Here is a 19772-nt window from a genome sequence, read left to right as displayed (position 1 = left end):
ACAACATAAGCAAGAAGATAGTGGGAAAACATCTTGTAATTACTGAAAGAATAACACTGCCAACTTCACATTCTATACCAAGTAAAAATATCTTTCAAAAGGGAAGGCAAAATAAAGACATGTAAAATCTAAAAGAATTCAACACCAGCCATCTGGAACTAAAAGAAATGCAAAAAGAAAATGATACTAAATAGAAATACATATCAATACCAAGGAGTGAAGAATACAGAAAATAGTAACTATGTGAGTAAGTATAAGTGTATATATATTTTTTTCATTTTATTTAAGTTACTTTAAAGGATAATTCATTGTTTAAAGCAAAAATGTAGTGCTGTGTATTTAATGTGTGTAGAAGGAAAATATCTGACAACAATGGAACAAAAGAAGAAATAGACATACACCATTGTAAGGTTCTTATACTATACATGAAGTGGTACAATATCCTTTGAAGGTAGACTGATAAGTTAAAGATGTATCCTATAAATCTAAAAACAATTATTAAAATAATACAACAAAGAATTATAGCTAATAAGTCAACAAAAGATATAATACAGTATAATAAAAATTAATCAATACAACTAAAATGAGGTATCACCTCACACCAGTCAGAATGACCATCATCAAAACATCTACAAATAAGAAGTGCTGGAGAGGGTGTAGATAAAATGGAACCCTCCTACACTGTTGGTGGGAATGGAAATTGGTGCAGCCACTATGGAGAACAGTATGGAGGTTCCTTAAAAAACTATAAATAGAGCTACCTTATGATCCAGCAATCCCACTCCTGGGCATATATCTGGAAAAGATGAAAACTTTAATTTGAAAAGATAAATGCACCTGAATGTTAATAGCAGCACTATTTTACAATAGCCAAGACATGGAAGCAACCTAAATGTCCATAGGTAGATGAATGGATAAAAAGGATATGGCATATATATATATATATATATATATATATATATATATATATATACTACTCAGCCATAAAAAAGAATGAAATAATGGCATATGCAGCAACATGGATAGAACTAGAGATTATCTTACAAAGTGAAGAAGTGAAGTAAGTCACAAAGAGAAAGACAAATATCATATGATATCACTTATATGTGGAATCTAAAAATATGGTACAAATGAACTTATTTACAAAACAGAAACAGACTCACTGACATAGAAAACAAACTTATGGTTTCCAAAAGGGAAAGGGGGGATAATTTTTTTTTAATTAGTCAGTACAAAAGAAGATATAAAACGAACAGAGGGGGGCAAAAGGAAAAAAACTGGAACAACAGATTTAATCCATTCATATCAATAAGCACATGAATTGCGTGTTCATTCAGGTCAGGACCGTGACTTCTCATTTCCCCCCATGACATCTAGCATGGGTTACAGACATGGGCTTGTGGAATAATTACTATCTCATTTGGACTTGAGCACAAAAAATTGTCATCCCATTTTACTGAAGAGATTGAATTGTGAAGTTCAGTTACTCACCCAAGCTCACACAGAAAGCTGTAGCTATTTCTGGCTATAGCTCCATCTCCAGATTCCAAGTCTGAGCTGTTTCTATACAGCAAAAATTCCCTGTGGAAAGCAGCAGGAAGGCTGGGGGAAATGGGACAGAGGAGAAAGAAGTACCACAGCTCCAGAAGTGGCAGACTCAAGGTGAGAAGCAATCTCTTTGATCTTCCTTCCTTTGGCCCACCTGCTCCTTGGACCGGGTCATGCTTCATCCACATTTGCCCCTCTGGCCTTCTCTCAATGGGCTCAAGGTACTACATCTGCTCATTCAGGCTCACTATACAAGGGTACCTGATGAACTGAAATCCCCCGGATCCACTTCCCTAGCTATGCTTCCTGGTACATGGCGAATGAAGAACATCTTCCCAATTTGTCCAGAAATTTCCTCTGGGCTAGCAATGGCTCTCCTATTCCCCTGGCCCATCACTCAACTGGAAATTCCTTGAAAATAGAAGCTGCTTAACTGTGCTTTGTGCTCTCACAGAGGATTCTCACTCAGGGTCCAGCTCCTGGTTCATGATCCTTGCTGAAAGGCCCTAGCCTTATTCCAAGGCTAATGGGGGTACTGGTGTTTCTTCTTCCTACCTTGGTGTATGTGCATGAGCTGCTGTTAGTTATGACTATGGCCACTCTGACTCTAGCAATCAGGCTGTTTTACTCACTCACTGACTTTTCCTTTCCTTTAACCTCCTCCCTCCCTCCAGGGGTGGGGGTGAATCTGGTTTCACGATCTCCCATCTTGAATGGCAATCAGTGTCCCACCAGATGTGACGTCTCGTATCCTTGACTTTATCTTAATAAATAATCCAACATATTTAGCAGAAACATTGCATCTTTGTTTAGGGATTAAACCTGGAGATATATTTAAACTGCACTAAGCACTGATAATCCTGAAAGGGCTGAAGCAATCCTGGTAGCATGATGGGGCCACGGCAGTTAGTGCAGTCACTCAGCTGCAGATGTTATTAAAGCAGCTCTCTGTGCTTAGCGCAGAGCAGATAAGGGAAGAGCAGTATGCACGTGGACATGTGTACACAGACTCGCTCCAGCATTCCTGGGTGCATGCAAATACACATGCCTATATACACGAAATGCACGAACTCATGTAATTATGCTTGCAATCCTATGCAAATGCATATGAGCTTGCACACACACTGGCATATATGAAACATGTCTGTTCATGCATATGTAAGCATATATTCCCGCTCATGTAATTTTGCAAGTAAATGTAGATAAGTATCTATGTGTACATGCAAACATGACCACCTCCCAACACTTCTGATGGTACAAATACTCAAACAAACAGCTGTTCTGAAGCCATCTGGTACAAGGTACAATGCTGAGAACGTGAGTCCCTGGGCTCTAGATGTGCAGTTTTAGACCCAGTGCTCTGGGTCTGCAGTAGATGTTTCTTCTTGCATTTGTGCACAGTAGTCTCTATCTCCCGGGAGTTGTAGCAGATCCTTCCTTGGCTGCCTTCTGATGTCAGGAATTACTTGGAAACCCTACTGCAGCCAGATCAATTCAGTATTCTTTTGCCCCAGGAGTTAGGACACCTGGTGCTACATGAATTAAAGCATATCAGCTACCTGCCCACACAGTCGGCTGTGAGGCCACTGCCCCAACCACTGGTGGCCTTGATGTTTCTTTCATTTATTCACTCATTGTCTCAGCAGGTATTTCTTGGGCTTCTCCTGGGTGTTTTGTGCAATGAGTTGTACAAGATGGAAGTACATATAAGGCATATTTCTGTCTTTCAGGCTCTCATGGGAGGGGATACAAGGCCTACAACAAAGAATTAATTATGTCACGATAAAAAGCAGTCACGCAATGGTACAGTAATGCTAAGATTCCAAATGAGCAGGTGTCAGGGGTCCCCAGGACCATGTTTGGATGTTCACTAGAGGGACTCACAGGACCCAGCATATAATTGCACTCATGGCTAGTATTTATTACAATGGTGTAGTAAGGATACACAATTGGATCATAAGGAAAAAAGGCACATGTGGCTTCTGGAGGAACCCATGTGCAGATTTCCCCAGGCTCTTTCTTTCCCAAGACTGAGTACACAGCACACACTCTTCCCCTAGCAATAAAAATGCAGCAACACATGTGTGACCTTTCTGCCCAAAGAAGCCCATCAGAAACTCAGTGCCCAAGATTATTATGGGGGCTGGTCACATAGGCACATACCTCTGCATATGCCTAGCACAGACCGAAGCTCCAGTCTCCTAGAAGGAAAGCACATATTCAGCACAAACAGTCTAGACACAGTAAGACACTCTTACCATTTTGGGAAAGTATTTTATGACTGTAGGGACCTGCTTACCATCCAACGGCCAACCTTGCAAGCAGGCTTGTCTAAGGACAGCAGAATCAGGCCTGCTCTGTCCTTTCTTTTCTGCACAGAACAGTAAGAAAAAGTGAGCAGTTACAGGGAGAGAAACATGAGCGTGAGCTGGGCATCCCAATGGAGCAAAGGGCTCTTGAACTTGGTCTTGAAGGCTGATTGGAATTTGAACAGGCAGAGAGGACTGAGGTGGGGACTTCAACAGCTCAGTCCCAAGGGAGAACAGAAAGGTATCTAGGAGGCTGGGGAATGGAGGGAAGAGGCTTCTTGACCTAGTCAGCCAGCTGGGATATCTTGCATGAGTTGTAAAATCCACTGAGCAATGGGGATTTAGATCGGTCCTGAAAGAGCTATAAACTAAGAAGAGAAATAGACAAACAGCACAGCAATCTCAGTAGCAGGATGGAAGGAGAACTCAGCCTTGTCTGAGGAAGTCCTGATCATCCAGATCTAGCTGGGACCTGAGGACCAGGAAGGAATGTGCCAGCTGAAGGAGGATGAGAAGGAGAATGGGGTCCCAGGATTGCACATGCAGAGTCTCAGAGGAGAAAAAGAACATGGCGAGTCCCACAATCTCCACAAAATTATTGTCCTTGGCAGGCTAGGGAACTATGGGTAAGCTTTTCCTTATTTGTTTTGTTGCCAAAATAAGGTCCCAATCATCAGAGCCAGGTTCACATTTAATTATACAGGCCTTACGTTGTTTAATGCCCATTGAAATATGTAGCCGTTTTATAGGGAGGGCACCAGAGTTCATCACAGGTAGGGGACTTTCTTGCGCTTGTCTTTGATGCTTCCTTTCTCTAACTCACATCTAATATATCAGTGAGTCCTCTTGTCTCCACTTCCCAACACATCCCCAAGCAGACTGTCTCTCGCCATCTGTGCTGGTGTCACTGGAGTCCAAGTCACCAGCATTCCTCTCCTGATTTCCGTGCAGCATCCAGAATGTTCCTCTAAAATGTAAATTAGATTGTATTTCTCTCCTGCCTAAAAACTCATACACATTCATCATTGCATAAATATAAAATCCACCATGTCCTAATGTCCCAGGGATCTGGACCCTTGCCTACCTCTCCACCCTTGGGGTATCACTCCCCATGCTATTTGCTGGGCTAAACTCACCCTGGTCTTCTTTCTTGTCCCTGAGACACGCCAAGCTCATTCTTACCTCAGGACCTTTGCACATGCCATTCCCTCTGCCTAGAGCTCTCTTTTCCCAGCTCACTAAGCTCCTGGATCCTTCTCCTGATGCAGTCCCTGCTAAGAAGCACCTCTTCAGACAGAACTCACCCAGCTTCTCTAGCTCAAGTTCCCCCAACAATACTACCCCATCTCAATGACTTACTATTTGGTTATTATGTCATTTTCTTTATACGACTACTTATTGCAATTTGTATTTTTTTTCTTATTTGGATTTTGTCTTCTGTCTCCCCTCAATTTCAATGTAAATTCCTGATGGCAGGAGCCCTGTCTAGCTTGCTTATCCAGCACTTTAAAATATGTCTGACACTGTGCTCAACAAATATTTATGGAAAGAATGAATGGTGACTCAACTAGTAAGTGGCTGGACTGGGGCATTTCTGTCTTCCATCTGTGTTGAGGCACAGAACATACAAAGCACTCCAGCAGAGGGATGGGGTATGCCCGGGGAAAGTGTCACAGAGAGGAAACCTGGGCAGCCAGTGGACAGCAGGACAGTGGGTCCTGAGGAGGCCTGCAGCACATCTAGGGGGGCAGAACAGGCATCTGCAGACAGTCCCTCTACAGGCAGTGTGTGGGAACCCAAGGGCGCAAGCTGAGCAAAGAGCCTTAAGAAGAAGGAGGTAGGATCTCTGTGGAGTCCAGATAGGTGGTCATAAGGCTTATCCAGGTTAACAGGACTTTCTTATTGACAGGGGAGGAAGGCAGCAAGGAAGGAGACTGAGGCAGACAGGCAATGTCAGGGGTGGTAACTGGACACTAGCTGCTAGTCTGGACTTTGGGGTCAGATCTGACTTCCCTGGGAGAACTGGCCAGAGAGGTAGGCTTGATCCTGGAGAAACAGGGCACCCAGCAGAGCAACAGTTCAGAAACCTCGATCTGCATGGGGTGCAGTGGGTGGAATCACAGGCATGGGTGTTTGGGGTGTTTGAACTGGAGCATGAAGGTGGTGGGTAAGGAGCAAAGGAGGACTTAGCATAAAGCCCAGGGTTGGTCTGAGAGGCCAGGGAGGCAGGAGCCTGCATGAAGTAGTCATGAGGCCACAACTGTGGCCACTAGTAGGCAGCACAGGGGGGCAGGGAGCCTGGAGACCATCACACCGGGAAACCAGGCACAAACTTCACTCCTTCACACTTTTGCCAGGGTCAGCCCTAAATGGACTTTTCTGGAACCAACAAAAACAGAGGCTGGAATAGGGCTTTGGAAGCAGATCTCTTTAGCAGGAGAGAAAGCCATGCCAATGGCCCTTCCCACTGACATCCAGCCAGGCGGGCCCCATAAAGGCCAGGAGCTTGGAAACTGCAGTGGTTCTCACCAGAACTCTGCTCCAACTCTGCTCAGAGTCTGGGAAAGCTGTGATTATGTTCTTCTACATTTTATGGCAAACGATTGGCCTCCAGATCCAGAGGGTTAAGCAGGGGGAAGCAAGGGAGTTCCAGGGCCTACGAGTGCAGCCCTTCCCCACGTGCAGTAATTAACAATGGAAGAACCCTGCCCGTTGGAGTCTCTGCGGCCCGGCTGGGCTGGCGTCCACCCTCTCACTGACAGGAACAGCACCGCTCTGTTTGCACGGATGGGACTGCCCAGCAGGTGGTGAATCAGACCTCGATGTCTCTCTGTGCGCTTTGTACATTTGACTTGTTGGTAATGAATTTACAAATCCTTTAAGTACAGAAAACAGAACCCTCCCACGAGCTGAACAGATGGGAGAGGAGGCTTTCTAAAGGCTTTTCAAAGTAGCCTTTTTTTTCCCCCTCCTGGTTTAACATCTCTCTCTATGTCTACAAATGCTTTAATAGCTGGAGGTGAGGGGGAAATTTGCCTTGCCTTTCTTTCTTTGGGTCCCTGGAAAATACTGGGCAGGCCTGCCTGCCACAGCCAGGGACCCATGAGCAGGACAGCGCCAGATCCTGGCAGGGAACCTTCACCATCCTATCGATACCTCCTGGAGTGTGTGTGGCACAGTCCACAGAAGGACGAAGGGAAGGAGAACTTCTTGCAGAGCTGACACCGATTGATTTCTCTGGTGGGGCGAGAGCCCCAGGGTTCCTTCTAAGTCGAATTGATTGAATGGCTTATAATTGCAAACCTGTGGTAGATTGCATTTATGGCCCCAACGTTTTACCCTTCCCTTTACCATATCTCTCTACAGTGGGCTCCCACCTCAGATGGGGTCTCTTGCCCGCCCCCATCAACCATGTGACTTGCTTTGGCCAATGGGATGTTAGCAGACTGGAGGCAAGCAAAGGCTTTAAATGCACTTGCCCAGTGAAGCTGGTTCTCTTGCTCCATGAAAAGGACATGCCTAGGCAAGCTTGCTGGTTCTAGGAGGAAGAGAAGCATGGAGCGGAGTCAATCCTTTGCCAACTAGACAGGAACACAGGACGAGACAGGTAAATCACGATCCCACAGTCAAGAGTCTAGAGGACATACGGTATTTGTTTTTCTCTTTCTGACTTACTTCACTCTGTATGACAGACTCTAGGTCCATCCACCTCACTACAAATAACTCAATTTCGTTTCTTTTTATGGCTGAGTAATATTCCATTGTATATATGTGCCACATCTTCTTTATCCATTCATCTGTCGATGGACACTTAGGTTGCTTCCATGTCCTGGCTATTGTAAATAGAGCTGCAATGAACATTGTGGTACATGACTCTTTTTGAATTATGGGTATGTTAACAAATATATATGGAATATAAAAAAAAATGGTTCTGAAGAACCTACAGGCAGGACAGGAATAAAGACACAGACATAGAGAATGGACTTGAGGACACGGGGAGGGGGAAGGGTAAGCTGGGATGAAGTGAGGGAGTGGCATGGACATATATACACTACCAAATGTGAAATAGATAGCTAGTGGGAAGCAGCTGCATAGCACAGGGAGATCAGCTCGGTGCTTTGTGACCACCTAGAGGGGTGGGATAGGGAGGGTGGGAGGGAGACGCAAGCGGGAGGAGATATGGGAATATATGTATATGTATAGCTGATTCACTTTGTTATAAAGCAGAAACTAACACACCATTGTAAAGCAATTATACTCCAATAAAGATGTTTAAAAAAATGAAAAAAAAAAGAGTCTAGAGGACATCTTCCTTCTACCCTCAGCGTCCCCAGCACAGAGTACCCCACCTAGAAGAAACAACAATTACAGAAATGGCTAGGGTTTAACAAATGTATGTGAAACAAAAAAGGGTAATAGTTACACTAACCTTACAGAGTTGTTTGGAAGAGTAAGTGAAAGATAACAAACCTAAAGCATTTAGCACAGTCCTTGGCCCATGGCAAGCACAGAGTAAATGTCAACTAGTGCATTATCTACATGCATTAACTTTGATCATTAAAACCACCCCGAGTTAAATATTATTATCTCATGTTACAGATAGGGATGTTGAGGCATAGAATAGTTTAGTGACTTGGCCATAATTACACAACTAGATAAATGAAAGACCTGGGATCAAAATTCACATTCATTCAGCGACGGAAACAATCAAGAGAACAGTACAAAACCAGATGCAGGATAAGTACATGTCCAGAATTAGAACACACAGAAAATGCTGGTAATACCATAAGGGAGAAAACTTAGATTGGTCTGGAGCAGGGTTTCTCAGACTTGGCACCACTAACATTTGAGGCTAGATAGTTCTTTGTTTGGGGTAATCTGTCCTGTACATGGTAGGATGATGTTACCAGCATCCCTGACCTCTACTCACTAGATGCCAATACAGCCTCCTCCCCAAGTGGTTACAACATTGTCAAATGTCCCCTGAGGGGCATAGTCACCCCACATAGTCATCCCCACTGGTTTGGGAATCTCAGGGAAGGTTACAAATAGAGGGTAAACGTCAAGATGTCCTGATAAGAATACACATAGCAATTCCCCGGTGTGAATTTCAAGGACCAATAAACATGTACAAATTAAAAATAAATTAGGAGAGACCATTTCAGAGCAAAAGACAGTCCTTTCTAAGAAAGCATTACTGGCAATTTTAAACTAATACTCTAAAAATAATATCATATTTTTGAAAGTTTATAACAGGAAATTTATAGAATCCAATTTGGATGTAAACTATATTGTGTGTGTTTACTTCACAAAGTTTATCAGCTGCATATCTCTATTAGTACAAGAGGAAATGTGGTCCAAAAGTACGACTTATTCTGGTATTTTTATTTAGCTTTACAACATGCTCCCCACATGGCGGTTATTGTTGTCGTTTTAGCAGAGACAGTGATACTGTTGATATGGGCTGGCACCAGAATGAGAATTGGCATTTGGTTAACAGTTGCCTTGTTTGGATACAGTCTTCAGTCTCATTCACCTTCTCATATTTCTGGCCTCCCTTAACGTGGAAAAAAAGACATGTGCTGATTTACAAGATCTAATTTCCCTTTGATAACTCTATTCGTTTCCTAGGTCTGCCATAACAAAATACCACAAGCTGGATGGCTTAAAACCATAGGAATGCACTCCCTCACAGTTCTGGAAGCTGGAAGCCTGAAATCAAGGAGTCAGCAGGCTGGTTTTTTTCTGAGCATCCTGAGGGAATCTGCCCTATGCCTCCTTCTTAGCTTTTGGTGATTGGCTGGTAGATCCTTTGTGTTCCTTGGCTTGTAGATGCATCACTTCAATCTCTGTCTCATCACATGTTTTCGCTGTTGTTTCTCTCCTCTTATAAGGACACATTGTAATCATATGGATTAAAGACCCACCCTAATCCCACTATAATTTCACTTTAACAAATTACTTCTGCAATGACCCTATTTCCAAATAAGTTTACTTTCTGAGGTACTAGAGGTTAGGATTTCAATACATCTTTTGGAGGAACACAATTCAACTCATAATAATAACCTATCGTGTGAGACCCACTTTTGGATGACATCTACTCCACCCAATCTACCCCTTTTATGAACATTGCCCCCTCTGATCCCTAAAGGAATATGGCTAGCAGAGATCACACTCTTCTATAATCCTAGAACCCCATATATTCTACCAACTCTTCCACCAAATTGTAACCACAGGATTTTGCTGCTACCCTACCATATGCATTGGAGTTGTTTTTCTACAACATCAGGGGTGTTTTCCACTGCCCTATCCATCCCTCCTCCCCAGACCCCCTTGTAAGCACCCATGATTTGCATTTGTAGAATGATGACAAGAGAGGTAGTTTCCATCTGAGGTCATGAAAGAGGTTTTGCTTGGTTGGATGACAAGATGCTATAATAAAATGCAGTCTTTCTTCTGGGATCACAATATGCTGTTGTTGTCACGTCCTTCGCCTTCGAGAAACCTCATAGCCACTTAAATTAGAAGTTTGCCTCAGTTACCAAGCATGTAAAAGTTAGGTTAGTATATAAGATTTCTAACTGCCCTGAAGTGGGTAAAAGGTAAATGGAGGGGAAAGAAGGGGAGGGGGAGGAATTGGAGGAGGTCCAAGGAAGGCAGGCTGGGGCCGGGGGAGGATTATCCCTGCAAAGAAAGAAATAGTAACGCTAGATAAAATCAGTGGGAGATATTTCTCAGGGACTGATATTGAAAAAATGGGACAAGAGAGTCAATGACAGCTGCCTATGTAGGGCGTGAACTGGCATAGTGGTGATGGAGCCCAGCCAGCTGGGACATGACTTAGCTCCCATCAACCTGGGCAAGTGCTGAGAGGAAAGACCGTGATGAGTGTGGTTTAGTTCTCAGCTCTAAAATTTGTTATTGTAGCAGGTCAACATGGCCCTGTAACCAGGCAGATCCCTGCCAGGGAAATCCTAGTGATAGTAACAAAGAGACCCAACCAGGAAGAGTCAGCTTCAGTGCATGTTGAGGAAATAGCTCTGACTGGGTTAAGCATCACTAGCTTAGCCTCCCTGACCTCATCTGTAAAATGGGGACGTATGAAAACCTCTAAAGTTCTCTCCCAAATGTAGGGACCCTGCATTAGACCCCAGGGATAGAAACAGAGGGGAAATCCCCTTCTAGTGCTTTCTCCGACCTGCTCTCTCTTCTGCTCCTCTTTGATAACCTCCCACCTTGCTGAACCAACTGTGGGTTTCTTGTTAGAGCTCCAGCTTAATAAATGCCTCCATGGCCGGCAATTGATTTTCTAAAAATGTAATATGCATGCAAGCTCAACCACACAGCAATTGAATGCTTCTCCGCTTAAAATCAATTGTAAAAGTGTATGTAAAGCTACAGTAGTGCTAAACTCCCCATAATGAGGTGGTTGTGCTAAGTGAGCATCTGATTTACGAAGTGGCTCAGCGGTGCAGGGCTGCCTCATGCCACCTAATCAGGTGACAGCAGGACATGCGTTGGTTCCCAGGTGAGCAGGCAGCCCTGGAGGTACAGCAGCAGGATAGTGGCAGTCAGAGTTGCAGGGGGAGAATCTGGGCTCACAAGTGAGGGGACATCCCTTATTCAGGCCCCCTTCCTTCTTTAACCTCTTCCCCATCCCACCCCCAAAATGGAAATTAAAGCTCAGAGGACAGGGAGAGAGCAAGAGGAAGAAAGGATAAATAAAGAGTGGGCAGGCAGACAGGAGGCTGGAGGGCTGGATCTAGAGTGTACGCAGGCATTCTAGCTGGGCAAGAATGGGCTCCCAGGGAGGGAGTATGGCAGGAGGAGTCTGAGAGCCAAGCCATGTGTACAGGACTAGCCTCAACTATCTTGCACAGCAAAGCTCCACGTCCTCATCTGCTGGACAGGAGATGGGTGCAGAGGGCTGGGATGGGTGTTAGCCATGGGGCTGTTCTCTGAAGGATCTGAGGTTCAGCGCAGGGATCCTTCATCCAGTGGGCCACCTCTGTCACTCCAGAGCCCTTCGAACCCCCAACATATTTCCCCACTCTGCTTAACATTTTCCAAAATGCCACCATTAGATTAGTCTTTCCAATACAACTCTTGCATCACATCGGGCTCTCTCCCTCTGGTCTCTTCTTTAAAAAGCAGATATTCCCAAGAGAAGTAACTCTTAATACCCTAGTAGTGCAGGTACTCCCAGGGGAAGGGGGGGTGTGGCCTGGAACAAATTATGCATCTTTAAATATGGACTCAGCACCCAGCGTGTGCCAGACCCTGAGCAATATGCGTGGGCACGACATACTCTCGCAGAACCCCCAGCTTAACAGTTTAACAAAGAAGAGGGATGCAATCCCAGATCCCAAGCACCGAGGGAGGCATGACGAGGTGGGGCAGTCATGGGGGGCAGAGTCAGCTTTACTACTTAGAGGAGGAGGAGCTTCATGCTGAGTCTTGAAGGAAAGGTAAGATTTGGTGAAGTGAAAGAGAGGGGAAGAAGAACATCTCCAAATGCAAGGAGACCACAACACGCAGACCTGCTGGAAGCCATGCTCAGAACTATGAGTAGCAGGGCTAGAATTGGCATCTAGAGAAGAGGCAAGAATTATGATGGGAGAGATTGAGATGGATAAGGACTCAGCCTGGCTTGATGACTGAATTTGCAGGGTGCGAGGAAAGGTCTTCCCCAGTCTAGGATATTTTCCAGGTTCCTCTTTCCCTAGAATCCCTTAGAATCTCAAAACTGTCCCTGCTCTTCAGTCCTGGACCACCTAATGGATCAGAGCCTTGCTCTATTGAGTGGGTTTTCTCCCAGGGTTGTGGGATAATCACTGAATCCACCTCTGGACAATCCGCCCACAGGTGGCTAGTGACTCCCTAGATATTTTGAGGCTCTGCAGCGAAGAAGATGCTCGAGGTCATGGTGATGGTGATGGGCCCTCACTCTCCTGCCTGGAACACTGAAGGCTAACCAGGAGTTCAATCTGTGTGAGACTAACCATATACTGTAGTGAACTGTGGAGTCACACAGACGGCCCCAGTTCTGCGACCCCCAGATGGTTATTTCAACCTCTGTACCCCAATTTCTTCATCAGTGGAAAAGAGATTCTAGCAACCTGGATTTGGGTGTCACTGTGCAGATTAGATGAGATAGATACGCATGTAAAGCCTTCAGTCTAGTGCTTGGCACAGAATAAACACTCAGACTAGCTAAAATGATAAGATGTTGTATAAGGACAGAGATCTCTCCTAATAAGGAGCCCTAATAAGGGCTTTCCATCTACATGGTGACACAAATAACTGTAACACAAAAGAAAACTCACCATGCCGCTAGAGATGGGGACACGTTTTGGACTGGTCTCACAGAGGGATGGCCATTGGGTCACTCACATCTGAAGGATGAGAAAGATTTGACAGACCGATGGAGGAAGAAGGGGTCCATGCAATAATCATGACCTACACACGACAGCGGGCACTGCCTTAGGCTACTCACATTTCTGGTTTTCCAAGCTGAATTTAGACCCTGGGACCAGCAGCTGAATCTTCCATTTCTTTGTGTCCCTGGTGACCCCCCCACGTGCCCTGTACATGAGCTGCTCAGGGAAAAATTGCCCATCATGATGCGACACATGGCTTGAGCGGGCAGCAAGCTCACAAAAGAGCCAGGAAGGGAGACCCATGCCCCCAAAATGCCCCTAACAATGCTATCTGGCCTCAAAAGCAGGCCAGGTTGCTGAGCAGATGCACCTGGGCTGGAACCCTGACTTCACTCATTAGAGGTGTGGCCCTTCATCTATAAACTAGGGATAATAACAGGAGGAGGCCATGTGCTGATGCATGCCACATTCTTAGCACAGAGTCTGGCGTGTAAACATGCACAATAAATATTAGTGTAAAACATAAAACAACAAAAAATAAAATAAAAGCAAGTAAAGTCACTTAAAATGTTGATGTGGCTCAGGTCTGCTTTGAGACTGGGGCTAGAAACTTGGGCCTCAGGCTTTTACTGATCTGCCCAGTGTCAGCCCAACTTCTAAGGAGAGGACAGCCCCAGCCCCTTGGGATGTTTTCCTTCCTGCTTTTCTATCAACAGTGGAGGCTGTTGATAGAAAAGACTTTCCCCAAGCAGACCTGAAGCAGGGAGGGAGGTGACTAGCAACCTGTCCTAGGGCAGGGCAGGATTTGCCAAGCTTCCTGGTAGAAACCAGCAAAAATAAACCTTTAACCCTGAAAGGCAATTGATTGCTGGGAAAAAAAATTACAAACAATTGTCAAAAGTAGCCTGGACTAGTGGCATTATCCCATTTTATCTTCAAGAAGGAAACTGGGGTCTTTAGGAAGCAAGTGACTTTCCCTAATAGCATGTGGCTAGACAATCTAACTGTTACTCTTGTCTCACTTTGCCTTCCATCTGGTTCCTGAAGTGTCCTAGCAGCAGATGGAGAACACGAGTGCATGTTTGGCATGGTCACTGCTGCTCTGTGTGGTGAGGGGAGGACACCTGGTAGGGTCTGCCTTGGCCCGGGCAGAGCCCGCTGATGAACACTGTTGCCACACGATATGCTCAGTGAGTCCTCAGCCAGTGCCCTCCAGACCCGCACTGGCCACCTCTGGGGTGGGTACACTTGGCTCAGAGACAGGAAGATGGGTTTGAGGGCCTCTGGCAGTCAACTGGTTTCTGATTCAATCATCCTTACCTTTAAGAGGAAGTTGTTGCTACATCTTTAGCCCAAGGTGATACTGATCATCACTGCTAGACCCCAAGGCTGAATCCTTCTCCAGGTGGGTTTTTGTCAAAGACCTCTATCACTCACCCTCCTTTTCTCCTTCATCTCTCTGTAGGTGGGGGGGACCATATAACTGTCATCTAAATGGCAAGAGTGAAAGGAGGTGCTACTTTGGACCGGATGCCAGGCCAACAGGTATAAAGTGGGGGGCACAATCTAGGCCAGCCACACAAATGGTCCCCCAAATAAGGACCCATCATATCCAACCCTGTTTCTTCCCAACCCTCCAACTGAACCCCCTCCCCACCCCGTCTTGATGGCAGAGGCCCTTCTTGTACCCCAGTGCAGTCACAAGAGAGCTTCTTCCATATGGGGAGCAATCAAAGGAGACAAACTTTCCAGGGAACTGGCTCTTTGTCTGCCTAAATGTTCTCTCTTGGGAAAAAAGAACCAAAGAAGTCTATTCCAGAGATGTCCTAGAAGGAAAAGTGGGGGAGAATGATGATTCTGAACAGAGCAGGAGTCCCCAAAAGACAAAACACTCCAATGAATGCCTCTCCCCTGACTTCCAATGGACAGATTCTGCCCATCCTTCAAAGTCCAGTGCACATTCCTCCTCCTCTGTGATGTCCGCCTGAATTGCCGGGCACAGGGACCTCCCTCCTCAGATCTTTGTAGTTCTACTCTTGGGACTTGTAATATGCCTTATCCAGGCATCTAATCACTTATCCTTGAGTATGCCTTTTAGCATACTAGAAGGACAGAGCAGTCTTATCATTAGATTTTTGTGATATATATACGTGTGTGTATATAAAATGTATGTATTATATAATATATTGATATGTGTGTAAAAATATATATTTTGTATTATATATATTCCACTAAGTTTATATACATTCTGTTAAATATATATACATATAAACATATATGTGTACGTTTTATATATATATATATACATTTATATATATAAATGAAAAGAAGAATGGAAGTTTAGATGGAGAGATGAGCCTACTGAATATAAATTTATCTCAAAATAATCAAGGGAACTATCCCCAGAGAACAAGAAGTCATTTACCTAGTAATGAGTGATGGAATTTTCACCGTGGAGAGTTTCTAAGTTTGGGAAAGGCTGACACTTGTGCTTTTTACATCTGGACCTTTGGTTTGTGACCTGACATTGTGAGGATTTACCCAGGTGGTTTCCTGGAGGCGTTTGACCTTGAAAGGAAGAGAAACAATAAGAGAGTAAAAACAGCGGTAAGACCAGCTATCGCTGTCCAGTGGGCAGAGTTTCCTGGAAAGGGTTACTCACTCCTTTTACCAGTATGAATAGTGGCCTTGGCAGTTGGGTCATTAGTACCCACTTTTGACACTCTTCTTTATTGATTTCTGTTGGGCTTCAGCCCCTTTGCCAATCAACTGCTTAGAGACAGAAGATTGGACACAGAGATCTACTAAGATCCCGTTTCAGATTTCTAAGATTCTGAGGATCATTTTCGAGAGATTTCCTGTTTATTTAGGCAGAGGTGGGTCTTTGTTTTTCAAGCCTCCTGCTTCCAGCCTCCGTGCATAATAAAGAATGCCTATGCTTGCATTCCCATCTTGAAAGCTTTCTTCCACAATTAAGTTGCTAATTAGAAATTATTTATTCCCAGAAACATATGCACATGTACCACTGCTCAGCATGTTGTTTTCATGATCACCCCGATGCACCTGCTGCTCTTTAAATGTCCCCATCACTCTAGCTCTGTGCACTGATTTCGACAAGCACCCTGCCCCTTGAATCCCTATCTGAGCAGCTCTCATAATCAGTGTATGCCAGAGAGCGGTTACTTCGGCTCCATCCATCTTCCCAGTGGTGGTTTGTCCTGGATTTGTCTGGTATGTGCTGGAGAAAGTCATGATTGAGATGACTTCCTCCACTCCTCCAGTGAGGGTAGAGCTGGGTCAGTGAATACCGAAGATTAGCGATCTCTGTGAACCGTGTGAGGAGCCTCAGGAAGCCACAGAGACCCCAAGATGGCAGCCTCAGCATAATAATCCAATAGAATTTTTAAAAATCTACTTGGTGATCTCCATGAGTCCAGTGGCTAGTAGGGAGGTCACAAATTTTGATGCCTGTAGCATCTCAACTCTTGTCTTTTTGGTGTGACTTATTCTCATTTAAAAGAGTAGTTTTCATCAGCTGTAAAACAAAACCCAAGGAGGTGTGTCCAGAGCTTAGAGGAAAGGGAAAAGTCTGACAGAGAATGTTGGAACAATTAAATCCACTGTTGCTCATCTAATTTACAAATTGGAATCACCTGCTCAGGGTGTGCCTAGCTCACTCCATCCCTCTCTCTGCAGCCTGATTAAGGATGCCAGGCAACTGACTAGAGCTCCCAGATATACATAAAGTAAACTCCCTGATCTGCAAACCGATTCACACAACAGCTTCCCTAATAAAGCGTGAGGTGAAGCTGCCAGGCACATCTGTTTTTATCACAGATCTTCAGCATATCCTAGGAAAACAGGACAGATAGAGGCAAGGCTAGCCCCAAATGAACTTTTCACATTTCTGCGAATGGGCTCAATGTTTAAGATGTGGCCCCAATCACTCAGACCATACTGCAAGTAGAGCTGGGTTCAGATGTAGAATTAATTATGAAATTGTCTAATTCATTTCTTGAGCAAACTTTTACTGAGTGTCTACTCTGTGCCTAGCATTGGGTTAGGCACTGAGGATGTTCACCTAGGGGAGGAAGAGGAAGTCATACAGAGAGTAACTACCACACAATGTGATAGGCACTATAACAGAGGTTATTTGCCAATTGCTTGTAAGAATAGAGTGAGGGCATGACCATCTCAGTGAGGAGAGAAAGGATAAAGAATCAGAAAAGTCTCCACAGTGGAGCAGTCTGGAGGATAGAATTTGGGGAACCATTATGAAACCTGAGGGGAAACCCTAGCTTGAGATACATTACACCTTCTCTATATATTTCTAGTATATAGCTATCTGTTGGGTGTGGTGACAACTCACTTTTATTTTCCAGTCACCAACTGAGTCTGGAGCAGTCTTATACCCATACCCATAGTGTTATTTGCCAGTGTCCAGACTCTACCCCCACCCCTACCCAAGCCCCTTGAGTGCTTTAGAAACACTATTTGCTTTAGTCACTGAATGGATACAGAACCTAGTCTTGGGGATGAGGCCTTTTCAGCATCCCATGCCCTTCTCCAGAGTGCTTCAGTCTGGAAACCACCCCCAGTTTCCTGAAAATCTTCTGATTTCTAATTTTCATCTCTTCCTAAATGAATGGTCTCTTAATACTCTTCATATCTTTTCAGGTCAGGGACACCTAACAATAAGTGGTAAAGCACCTTGTGTAATGTCTGGCATGTAATAGGGGCTCAATTGCTATTGCTAAAATTATCTATTAGAACCATGTGCTCACTATCTATAGGTAAGAGAGGGTTTCGTTCCCCTTGAAACTGTCATCTTCTGTCTTCAGCATGTACTACCCACAACACACAAATTATGATATTTACACATAGGACTGTCCAGACATTAGAACATACACAATTACATTCAATTCACTATGCCAAGCCACAGATAGAAAGCCTGTCCTATCTCTGTCTGGGAGCTCACAGGCAAAATGCTACTTGAAATCAGGACAACATTCTGTGCATTTCCCCTGATGGAGTGAGAAGACGAATCTGCCAAGGAAGGAAATGCCTCCCCACTCAAAAAATTCAGAGTGAGATCCAGCTGTGTTTTCCAGAAGGTCCCAGTGTATTCTAAGAACAAGAGAATTCTCTGACATTTCACATTTCTCTTCCCTTGGCAGAGGCAGAATGGAAGCTCCTTGATACAGATATACTTAGTCATCTTGGAGTTACTGGTCAACAATGGGGAGAGAAAAAGAGTCTATGAGTAGGATCTCTCATACTCATACCTGGGGGTGGGTCTGAGAGACTGGACGACTAGCCCAAGGCCATAAAGGACCAGGTGAGAACTTAGACTGCACATGGGGGTAAGTAGCTCTCAAAGAGCAAGTCTGAGTGATAAGTGGTGATACTCCCTTAATATTCTATTCCCTGACCATCTACAGAATGAAAATGAGGAAACCTAAAGGCAGATGAGGATTTTCCTGAAATGGCAAAACAAGCCACTGACCATAACCCTTAGTCCTTAACCTGATGGGACTCCCAAAAATCTTGCCCAGAGTAGTATTACTGATCTACCCCATGTCCTTCATTTTATAATCACAGAGTACATGATTCCCAAAAAGCCCATACTCTAATTTTCTTCTTTTTGCACAAAACATATCCTAATTAAGCATGTTAAAAATATTCCAGAAGGTCACTTTTATAAAAAACTGGTACAGAGGAAATGAAAAGAATTATATAATTTTGCCCAATTATATGTATTTCAAAATCTGAAAAAAATAGCTAATTTTCTAGGAAAATGTAAATTACCAAAGTTGACCAGAGTAGAGATGGACAACTTGAACAGATCAATTACTAAAAGAAAAATTTGATTAAAACATATATATATTCAAGGAAACAAGCTAAAAAGTTTCACTGACTATTTCTGTGTAACGTTCAAATAATATATGCTTCCAGTGCTATTTTAAACTTCTCCAGAGCACAGAAACAAAAGACCACTTCCAAATTATTTTTATAAAGTTGGAATAGCATTGATAATAAAATTTTGACAAATCATGAAATAAACATGTAGACCAATTTCACCTGATGAATATCAGTGAATATCAGTTCATGAATCCTGAATGAAATATTAGCATAAAGAATCAGAGAAAAGATGAAAAGAATAATTAACCATGACTAAGTGTGTTTATTCCAAGAATGCAAGGGTAGTTTGACTGTTAATATAATTGGCCATATTATTAAATCAAAGGATAATCTCCATAAATGCTGAAAGGGTTTCAGATAAATTCACCATCCTTTCTTGACTTAAAAAAGGTGTTTTCTTTACATCTGGGTGCCCCCTCCAAAAAAACAAAAAGTGTTTTATACAGACACACTTCCTCATTAAGGTAAAACTTCATATATCTCAAAACAAAAGTTTCATGCTTAATGGAAAACCATACTGGAAGGATTTCTATTAATGTCAGGAACAAAATAATGATGTTAGTATTGTTACTATCATTTAATATTGTTTTAAGGTGTTATTAAATTCAACATA

Source organism: Balaenoptera borealis, assembly GCF_965194805.1.
Source record: "Balaenoptera borealis genome assembly, chromosome: 8".
Lineage (NCBI taxonomy): Eukaryota > Metazoa > Chordata > Mammalia > Artiodactyla > Balaenopteridae > Balaenoptera > Balaenoptera borealis.
The sequence above is the reverse complement of the archived record's forward strand: the minus strand, read 5'-3'. Positions refer to the sequence as shown.